Here is a 10,637-nt window from a genome sequence, read left to right as displayed (position 1 = left end):
CTCCCCCTCCCCCCCAACCCCGCCAACACACACACACACACACACACACACACACACACAGAGACGGAGGACGCTTGCCCTTGGTGGAGAGAAAAGCCGCTCAGTTGAGGTTAACATGCCCCTTTGGTGATGGTCAAGCTGAGGCTTCCCATGTATGAGCCATCTCTGAGACCTCGCAGTTCCTTCGCCTGTCTCCAGCTTCTCTGCGTGTAAATCCGTCCTCCGCGCAGAATTCAAAGTTGCCATCCCAGAATTGACCTTGCCACATGATGCTCAAGATCCTCCGATGACTCCCGTTGCCTCAAACCCCAATTCCTTAGTCTCAGAGTCTTCCATAGCTGGGCCTCCACCTTTCAGCCTCTTTTCCAGTGACCAACCCTCACCCCCAAAACCCTTGTCTACAGACAACACCTCAGATGCCCCTGTTCTTTCGCAATTGATTTTGATCCTGTTCTGTTCTCTGCCAGAAGACCCGTAGCCCCCTCGACCTGTCAAACTTTAATAGACTCAACTTGTCCACCATCTCTGTGCAGCCTCCCCGAACCCTGTGCAGAATCCTCCCTTGTGGCTGCCATCAGCCTGGCCTGAGGGTCAGTCGTGTGCCCACTCTGTGTCCCCACTAGGCTGTGAATTCCTAAGAACAGGAACCTGGTTTTAACAGGGCTCTGAGGATGGGAGAGATGAACGCCTGAAGAATAAAATTGAGTGTCTGCAGCTCTGCTGGAACTGCAAAAACGAGAGTATCAAAAGGGTCTCTTGATAGACCATCCACAAACCTTATCTTGCAAAACGCAAACACTTCCAAAAACTGAGAATGTCCTCCCAATATGTCTGTGTCTCCGCCTCACCACACCTAGCTACGTACCCTCTATACTCATCGTGGGCACTTAACCCTTGGAGGAATAAAACTGAGATGTTCCTTATACTGAGGCTCAAGGTGATCAAAGTGAGTACAGTAAGTCATGAAGGAATGGACACGAATGGCCACAAACCCAGTCATTTTACAGATAATTCCCTGGCTAGAGTTCCTCAACTCTGGCAGCCACTGTGGATTCATCACTCTCTAATCAAACACTGGAGAAGTGGCCCCTGACCCTTCGTAACTCTTGGGTTGGCTGGATTTCTTTCTCTCACGAAATGCATGGCTTTCCCTGAGAGAGCTGTCTTTGAACTCCAAGGGTGAATACAACTGAAAGTCAAGTTTTCTTTTCCAGGTACTTCAATAGTGATAAGTTAATGCAGTGCATTAGTTACAAAGCTGTTGAAAGAACTAGAATTACAACCAGGAGAAAGTGAGGCAACCCTGAGATTAGCAACTGCTGGGTACATCTCCTCCCCTAGGGCTGGAGGGACAAAGGGAGGAGGCTGCCAGAACCATGAAGCCTTGTCCAGTGGGAGCTGGAGCCATGAAGGAAGTGCAATTACTGCTGGAGATGCCTCCCAAAGCAGAGAGAGTGGAAGGAATCCCCTGGCTCCTTCCTTCCTCTCACTTGCCAGGATCACCCAGTGATAGAAAGCAGCAGAGGGCAGGGGTCAGAACCCCTCCAATAACAGATGAGAACAGAGAAAGGAGAAGGAATCTGAGAGCGCTCTGGACTTGGGTGCTTCACTTGCTTACCTCCAGGACTCTTCCTCTGGGGGTTGGGTTTTGCCAGGGCAGCACAAACTTTTTCTTTCCAAGCCCCAGAAGTCCCTTCCTCTTTCTTTTTCTTTGCCCTTTTGCTTCCACTTCTCCTTCCATCCTATTCTCTCCCATGACTCCTGTATGTTTACTTTTTCTCTCTTACTTCTCTATCTCTGGCTCTCATTTTTCTCCTTGTGTTCCCATATACCTCCTCCTGACCTCTTTTTTCCCCACTGAGTCCCATCCCACCTCTGCTTGTCCTACTCCTTCCTGGGCAGGAGGGCAGCCTTCTTTAGCATGAAGGAGATGACCAAGTTCCTATGCAGGTAACGGAATTTGGAACTATTACACTTTTGCCTCTCTAGACACTATTTCACCTATGTTATCTCATTTTAATCCTCACCTCACACCTAGTAGCTAGGCATCATTGAATAGCACTTTTGGTGGCTTCATGATTGTGCATCTCAGGAAAAGGTTTGCTGGTGTGGGTCACCAACGACACTACTGATGGTCCTCTTAACCTTCCTCATCTCCAAGTGTTTCCCTCCACCCTTTCTTCTCCTTATCCTACATCTTTTCTTTTCATTAACACAGATATTTTTCCTAGATCCCAACCCCCAACAGTCTAATACACCTCCAGTCTAAATCTCCAAAGATTGAGAATGGCTACTTGAAAGAGGTGGCATTTCAGTTGGTTTTTGAAGGCTGGATAGAATTTCAGTAGATGGAGATTGAGGAATGACATTCTTGGTGGAGCAGCAAATAATATGGTCCAACTCTAATGAAACACAAGAGATGGCTAGGAAATAAGACCAGATTTCAGACATTTGTCTTTGGAGCTCAGTTCTCTAAGACAGACCACTCAGAAACAGAGATTAACCCTAAGTATATTAAGTACAGGTATAATTCATATCATAACATTGTAAAGCCAGAAAGAAATCTAGACATTGTCTGACCCAACATGTCCATTTTTAAGGGAACTGAGGCCTCAAAGACTTAGGTAACTAGAGTATCATAGTAGTTAACCACGGGCGTTAGAGTTTGACTGCCTGTATTCAAATCCCTGCTTTGACAAATGTTAGGTAATGTGATCTTGAAGTTATCTGTGTTTTAAGTTTCCTCACGTATAAAACAGGAAACATGATAGAACCTACCTCAGTGGCTTGTTGTAAGAATTAAATGTTTTTACAAGTAAAACACATAGCACAGTACCTGTCATATAGTCTGTCTTCAATAAATATAGGTGAGTGTTGTAACGTTTTCCTATAGTTATTCAGCTAGCAAACACCAGAGCCAGAACTGGTCCCCCAAATCTTTTAAGCCGTAGTTGAATATCCTCTCCATTACTAGAAGTTATGTCTCAGGGTGCTTGTTGAATGCCATCTATGAGACTGTGGTGCTCCTCTGGTCTGCTGTTTAAAGAAGTGCTCAGTTATCCTTCTAGCTCCCATCCCTCTACATTTCCACCAGCCTCAGCAATCCCACTGTGCGGTCAGTCCTGCATATGTGAAGTTCCACAAGAGGAGAGGAACATGAAAAATAGCAATGGATGTGTGTTTCATAGTCAACAATATAGCTGACAAGTTCTGATATAGTCAAATTTTACTAATTTAAATTTCAAAGGGCCAAAAAAATCATTGAATTAAAGGAGTTGGAATGATCTGTCATTCTGCAGCCAATGGAGTATCAAACCTGCCAGTTTAAATTTTGGTGGTTCCTTAGGGGAACTCACTGAGATCAAGAAAAAGCCTTCCTTGAATCAAGTGTCCAATCCTTCAATGAGATTGTGATGGTACAGAATCTTCTTTGTCCCTCCACCTTTCCTTTCTGAGTCTCTGGTCCCACTTTTCAAAACTCCCCAGCTCCGTGACCTTCATGCAGCCCACTCTCTGGACTGTAAGAATCTTGAGGCAATGAACGACCATCTACTAACCTTTTCACCTCTGGAACTGGGTGGGACCTGGGCACAACAGGAGCCCACACATCGTTGAACTGACCGATGTGAGCAATGCCACATATATCAAAAGGATCCCTTCCACCTCCTCCTCCAAAGCTTTGTCTCCTCGGTTGGTTGTCCTTAGCTAGTTGTCAGCCTGCTTCACTAATTCACCAGAAAGCATGACAACAGCTGAATGTGAAATAAATGTGCATTTTACAAGACAAACCACATTCAAAGGGATTTATTTTAATGGTGGAAATCCAGGCAACGTTTTAAGAGGATCAGAAAGATATTTTTGGGGCAGCTGGACTTTCATAACACCTTCACGTCACACCACACAAACTGAAGTTTATCTCTCTGACAAATAAAGGGCTACTTGACTTTGATTCTTATACATTTTAGTTTAGATTTCTTGGGTTAATTTGGAGACAGCCTCCATTCTAGATAAGACTGTATTAATTATCCCACCTAAGTAATTTCTTAAAAGGCACAGTTTTCTTTAATCTTAAAAATGTCAATCATTGTCCCATTTTCCTCTTTTACATCAAAGCCAGACTAATGACCCAATACCTTGAGCACTCACTGACTTTTTAAGCCCTGATATCTTTCTTCCACTTCCTCTATTTCATTTACATGCATCCTCTAGGAAGCTGGAAGGAATCCAAAGGATTAATTCTAGATCAACTCCTCATTTTGTAGGAGACGAAACTAAGGCACAGAGATGTCAGTGGCAGAATCTCGAATTCCCAGCCATCACCCCATGCTCTGTCCATCTAAAAGCGAACGCCCCATTGCCAACTGTCCTCCTGACTTCCCTGTTTCTACCTGTTGCCACCATCCTTTGGGCCCTTTAAGATTAAAATGGGTGGTCTTTGACTCTTCCTTCTCTTCAGGCCTCCCCCTTCCACGTCAGGATATCTCTGACTTGTTTTTCTGGGCTGAACTGGCCCATGATTCAGGGCATTTTCTCTTTACAATTGTGTCACTACAATAGGTTGCTAATGGTTTCATTGTCTCTCGCCAATCTCTTTCTCTTATACCAAGTGAACCTAGCAGAACCATTTAATATAACTTAACTTTTTTAATAGGTATAATAAAGTGGTGACATTTTGCCATATAAAGTCAAATCCAACATGCATTTATACTATCAATGAAATACAAGTTTATTATTGTCAAGCTTTTCCAATTCTGAAACATATACCAGTAACTAGCTGTGTGACTTTAGGCAAGTTATTTAACTTCTGTGAACTGCCATGTCCTCAGTCTGTTAATTGGTGATCTTATTAGTATATGTGCCTAACTCATAGGGTTGTTTGAGAATTAGGTAAGATAATAAATGTAAAGTAATTAATAATAATCATTGTAATAGGTACTATCTGTTGAGGTTTTACTATGGGTCAGGCATTATTCCAAGCTCTTTAAATGAATTATATCACATTGACCCTTTAACATAGATTCCATTATTATTCCTAGATGAGAAAACTAACGTCCAAAGGAGTTCAGAAACTTTCCCAAGATCAACAAGCCAAGAAGAGGCTGAACCAGGATTCAAAACTGGGCAGTCAAACCTGGGCGAACCTGTAAGCCACAGACTGGTACATAGAAAGCACTTAGTAAATGATAGTTATTTTATTGTTGTTATTTGTTATGAGTATTATCACTTTAAAGAGAGGAGAAACCCTTTTCTCTGCCTTCCTTCCAGATTTCTTTCAGAAGTTGAGCCTTAGCATAACTTTGGGAAGAGGTGGATAATTCATGATAATCCTGTTGGCTTGGTACCACTTGTTTCTGCTTCCCAAAGAGAGGTTGGAAGGATGATCAGGGATTCTTGCACTGCTAGGGCCCTGTAATCACCCTGGTCTTCCCCGTCCCCATAATATTCTTGATAAAATGGGAATCACACACGCAATCTCTAGTCCAGGAATAGTTCATAGTGACAGGTCAAAGGTTTGTTCTCTGCTTGTGCTTAGAGTTCCTTTAGGGCTTTCTTGTGGATGGGACCAGAACATTCTCTCTGTCTAGCTCTGTTTGTTTTTCTGCCTCAGGAGACAATTTAGGAAAGAGAATCTCCCCAGTGTTTTCCCAACAAATAATTCTTTTGGTCTCTATTATAGTATTTCATTTTCTTCCCTTAGGGCACCTTTTGCACTGTGATCATCAAATGGTCTGATTTAAGTCTTCTTCCCTTTGATGATGCTAAAAGCAAAACAAACCCCTCATTACTGGTTTTGATGTTCCTTTCCAGGTGCTCCATCGACTCTTACTTGGTCCAGTCTAATTCTGAATGTACTTGACACACCATGCCTTCCTTGCTCCCTTGCCTTCCTCAAGTGTCATTGCCCCCTGGCATCTGGTTGTTTATATTTGAACATCTGGTCTTTTTGCTTCATAACATTTGACCTTGGCCTTCCAATGATGAGATTTTCATACATCCTGGAATCATACAATTTTAAAGCCAGAAGGACTTTTGTAGATAACAGAGGCCATCTGATTCCTTTTATATGAAGAATCAGGACCCAAGGAAGCCAAGGTCGGATGCAGAGCTACACAGCCTATGATGGGGAAGCTAGAACCAGACCCAATACTTCTGCTTCTTTCGTTTCTTGTGAGTTAGATTATGATACCTGGAAATAATAATATGAGGAATTTACAAGTGTCTTCTCCCAAAATGTTTAAATTTTCATATCAGTGGTTTTCCTAATACATTTCCGGGAGGCTCAGAAGAATAGGAGTTCCATGATTCAAAAAATGAAGCCATAAGAAGACATGAGTTTCAGAGCTGGGACCATGTCCCTTAATGATCATCTTTCTTTTCTAGTGGTACTTTGTACAGTGCACATCTTTCTTTTCTAGTGGTACTTTGTACAGTGCACACAGCAAATTCTCAACAATGATGACAATGGTTAATGATGACCAGGTCTCATATTTGTCTGCTTTCAATTCTCTTCTACCATTTTGTTCTCTTTAGTCCCAGCTGTTTCTGGGTTTCAAGCCTTTTGGAAGCATGGCTCATTCAGTTTATGAGGGTGATGAGTGAGTATTCAGTAGCTGTCTTCCAATAGTGATGATGATGATGATAACTTGAAATGATTAGAGATCTACCCCCAAGCACACATATGTATTTTGAAACTCTTCTAAACTTGAGGAAGTGTGTTCTTAAAATAATACCAGCTATTGCATTCTCTAGTCAGGTAGTTTGGAAAATACTGGATGAAACAGAATTAAACTGTTGGGTTGATTTGTTTCTACTGGAATTCACAGGATCTTTAAAACATTCTATGAATCCTAAATTCTTAAAGGAGGGTGATAAAATATGTAGAATTTCCCAAACATACTTGACCATCAAATCATTTATTCCTTGAACATCTTTCTCATAGGAGTGGTGTAACATGGAACAAATTTTGGGAAATGTTAAATATCCTTTGGGTTTAAATTAGAGTATATAGTACTCCATTTGTCCTAAAACTATCCGTTTCAAATGTTCAGAGACCTTTCCCTAGGGTTTGTTTTCTTAGACATAATGACTTAGCCTGTACCTCTTCTTCATATATCATTTCAGGACGTAGACGCTGTTGTTTTTCAGCCTGAATTTTTCCAGACGGAGAATCGTAGCTTATTTAACTCTGATCTTGTATGTGAGCCACTCAATTCCCATGATCATTTCAACTGTCCTGTTCTAATCTACAGTTTGCAAGGTGCAGGGTCAAAAAGTTAATGATAACTATAGTAATGACAACTAGCATTTTTGAATATGTATGATGGACCGGTTATTTAACAGCTTTACATGTAACAGCCTACTTAATTGTCACCAGAATTCTATGAGGTAGATATTTCTCTTTCCATCTTACACTTGAGGAAACTGAAGTGAGCTTTTGTAACTTAAGTAACTTTGCCCAAGAAGATCCCAGTTAAGGAGGGAAAGCTGGGATTTGAACCTGATTGTGTTCAATTCTTAAGGATTACTGTGCACTGCCCTTCCCATGTTACTCCTATTTTTTTTTCTTTATTTATTTTTGGCTGCATTGGGTCTTCGTTGCTGCGCGTGGGCTTTCTCTAGTTGTGGCGAGCAGGAGCTACTCGTTGTTGCGGTGCACAGGCTTCTCATTGCGGTGGCTTCTCTTGTTGAGGAGCACAGGCTCTAGGCGCGCAGGCTTCAGTAGTTGCAGCACGCGGGCTCAGTAGTTGCGACACATGGGCTTAGTTGCTCTGCGGCATGTGGAATCTTCCCGGACCAGGGCTCGAACCTGTGTCGCCTGCATTGGCAGGTGGATTCTTAACCACTGCGCCACCAGGGAAGTCCCTACTTCTATTTTTAAATGTATGTGCTGCCTCCTCAACCAGAATCCTTTAAGAGCAGAGGCCATATGGTCCAGACCTCAGTACAATCTTCTGTGCTTGACAGCTCCTGGTATGCGGTAGCCATTACTCCTTTGAATATAAAGCTTGTGCAACCTGCCTAAGCCATTCAGCTAGTAAAATGATGGGCCTGAGATTTGGAACCATCCCCCATACCATGTGTGCACACCTCGTGGATTTCTCACCAGGACCATGCAGGGTGCACCAAGTGAGCTTTCTCCTTCGAGGGCACCCTCACCAGGCTTTTGAGCATCCCAAATAAGGAGCCTTTTGTCCCCCAGAGCCTCCAACACATTCTTTCTGCCTTCTCCCAAACAGATACTGGTCCCAGACTAGTGACTAAGTCTACCCAGAAGACTAATACTGTGCTAAGCAAGAAAGCACTTTTGTTGTGTGCTGATTTTGTTGGTGGTGTTTGAACAATGTTTTCAACCCTTTAGAATCCCTTCCAGACGTTGAAATCTTTCAATGTAGTGAAGTACCAATGCAGCAATGGCCCCAAGGGGGCGCTTGGTGGGGTTTGTGGAAGCGCCCCAATTGAGAGCAACGGAAATCCTTACAGCCTACTGGGTGGTGAATGGCTGGCATTCACCCGACACAACCAAAAATGGCCTGGCAAAGGCTTTAGCGACTGTGTCTCTCTCTGTGGCCTTGGCCTCTGTGGCAGTCAGGCCCAGCAGCTGCCCTAACATCTCTGCCGGCTAGAGCCCATTTTCCTCACAAGTTTCCTCCAAACTTCATCATGTCCGTTTCAAACGGCCCTGCTGAGACGCCCCACAAGAAGCCCAGGACATCGCCTTACCCTGGCTCTAAAGTGGGGCGAAGCCAGGTCCCCAACGAGAAAGTGAGCTGGCTGGTTGAGTGGCCAGAATACAAGGCTGTCGAGTACACTTCTGGCTCAGTCTTGGCCGGACACAGGTGGGCAGACCCTCTTTTGGGTGAAAGAAACTTCTCTCTTAAATTTAATGAAGAGGATGGGTGTGTTGAGAGAAGGAGCCAGAACGGTTGGTATGAGGTTGAAAATGGTAGACCTAGAAATCCTGCAGTTCGGCCAGGGCTGGTTGGCTGAGGGCTTTTGGGGCGTTGGGGCCCCAATCATGCTGCAGATCCCATCTTAACCAGCTGGAAAAAGGATAGCAAGGGAAATACATTTACCCACCCTGTTTCTGGGAGAAACATCCTGCAATTTGTAGCCATCAAAAGGAAGGACTGGGGCTTCCCTGGTGGCGCAGTGGTTGAGAGTCCGCCTGCCGATGCGGGGAGCGCGGGTTCGTGCCCCGGTCTGGGAGGATCCCGCGTGCCGCGGAGCGGCTGGGCCCGTGAGCCATGGTTGCTGGGCCTGCGCGTCCGGAGCCTGTGCTCTGCAGCGGGAGAGGCCACTGCAGTGAGAGGCCCGCGTACCGCAAAAAGAACCAGCAAAAACAAAGTTGAAAAGAAGATAGGAGCAAACTGAGACGTGCTTGTTCTTATGGTCCTTTGCGAGGTTTAGGACAAAGCCCGGAAGATGCGTGAGTTGACAAGTAAGGGATCCTGACACAAAATTTTAAAAAGCAAACTTTCTTTCAAGCCATCAGAGCCAGGGTACAAGGCTTGATGTAAAGACCACCATTTGGAGCGAGCATCCTATATAGGTATCCATGGTAACCACAGTGACCCTGGGACCAGCTTCAACTGGGCTGGCCCAATGTGCAAGAAAACGGGGGGCTGGGCCGGTGAGCCATGGCCGCTGAGCCTGCGCGTCAGGAGCCTGTGCTCCGCAATGGGAGAGGCCAGAACAGTGAGAGACCCATGTACCGCAAAAAAAAAAAAAAAAAAAGGAAGGACTGTGGGGCATGGGCCATCCCAGGGGGGATGGTGGATCCAGGAGAGAAGATTAGTACCACAATGAAGAGAGAATTTGGTGAGGGAGCCATGAACTCCTTACAGAAATCCAGAGCAGAAACACAGGAGTCGGAGAAACAATTGCACAAACTATTCAGCCAGGAGCACTTTGTGGTCTATAAAGGCTATGTGGATGATCCTCGGAACACGATAACACGTGGATGGAGACAGAGGCTGCGAACTACCATGATGAAACAGGGGAGGTAATGGATCATCTTCTTCTGGAAGCTGGCGACGATGCCAAGAAAGTGGGATGGGTGGACAATAATGATAAACTCAAGCTTTATGCCAGCCACTCCCAATTTATTCAACTTGTGGCTGAGAAACGAGGTGCCCACTGGAGCAAAGACGTGTACCCCGACTGCCATGGGTAATGGCGTGGAGTCTCATGCAGGCCAAAGGCCTTCAGATGAACACAAGTAGATAAGAAGCAAACAACTCAGGACTCCCATTGAACAGGACGGGAGGATTACTTCTTTTGGTGATTATTTCCCAAACTGTTCACAGGCTGGAGGCTTTGTATCAGGGAATAATATTCGACTCATATGGGGGAATGGAATCACAAACTTTCTGGCTTTCTAATTGTAAGAAGAATATAGTAACCTCTTCTATACGTTGTATACATGGCTTTAACTAAATTATACAACTAATGCTCTTTGAAGAATTATGGGTAAAACAAAGATAAATTCTTACCCCCCATAGCCTCTACTTTTCATACAGCTTGCATTTGTCAGTTCTTTCTTTCTCCTGATGTGTTAGACTGTGGTTTAATCTAATGTATAATCTGATTTTTGGGTTAACATTTGTTTTTCAAATTTAGCTATATGCGATCTTGTA

General features: G+C 44.2%; 1 pseudogene; it reads left to right on the top strand.

The window, feature by feature from the left end:
* The first annotated feature begins 8,543 nt into the window (after window positions 1-8,543).
* LOC103085561 (ADP-ribose pyrophosphatase, mitochondrial pseudogene) lies at window positions 8,544-10,174 on the top strand (annotated as a pseudogene).
* The last annotated feature ends 463 nt before the right edge of the window (window positions 10,175-10,637 follow it).

Source organism: Lipotes vexillifer, unplaced genomic scaffold (assembly GCF_000442215.2).
Source record: "Lipotes vexillifer unplaced genomic scaffold, Lipotes_vexillifer_v1.1 scaffold1240, whole genome shotgun sequence".
NCBI lineage: Eukaryota > Metazoa > Chordata > Mammalia > Artiodactyla > Lipotidae > Lipotes > Lipotes vexillifer.
The sequence above is the reverse complement of the archived record's forward strand: the minus strand, read 5'-3'. Positions and strand labels throughout refer to the sequence as shown.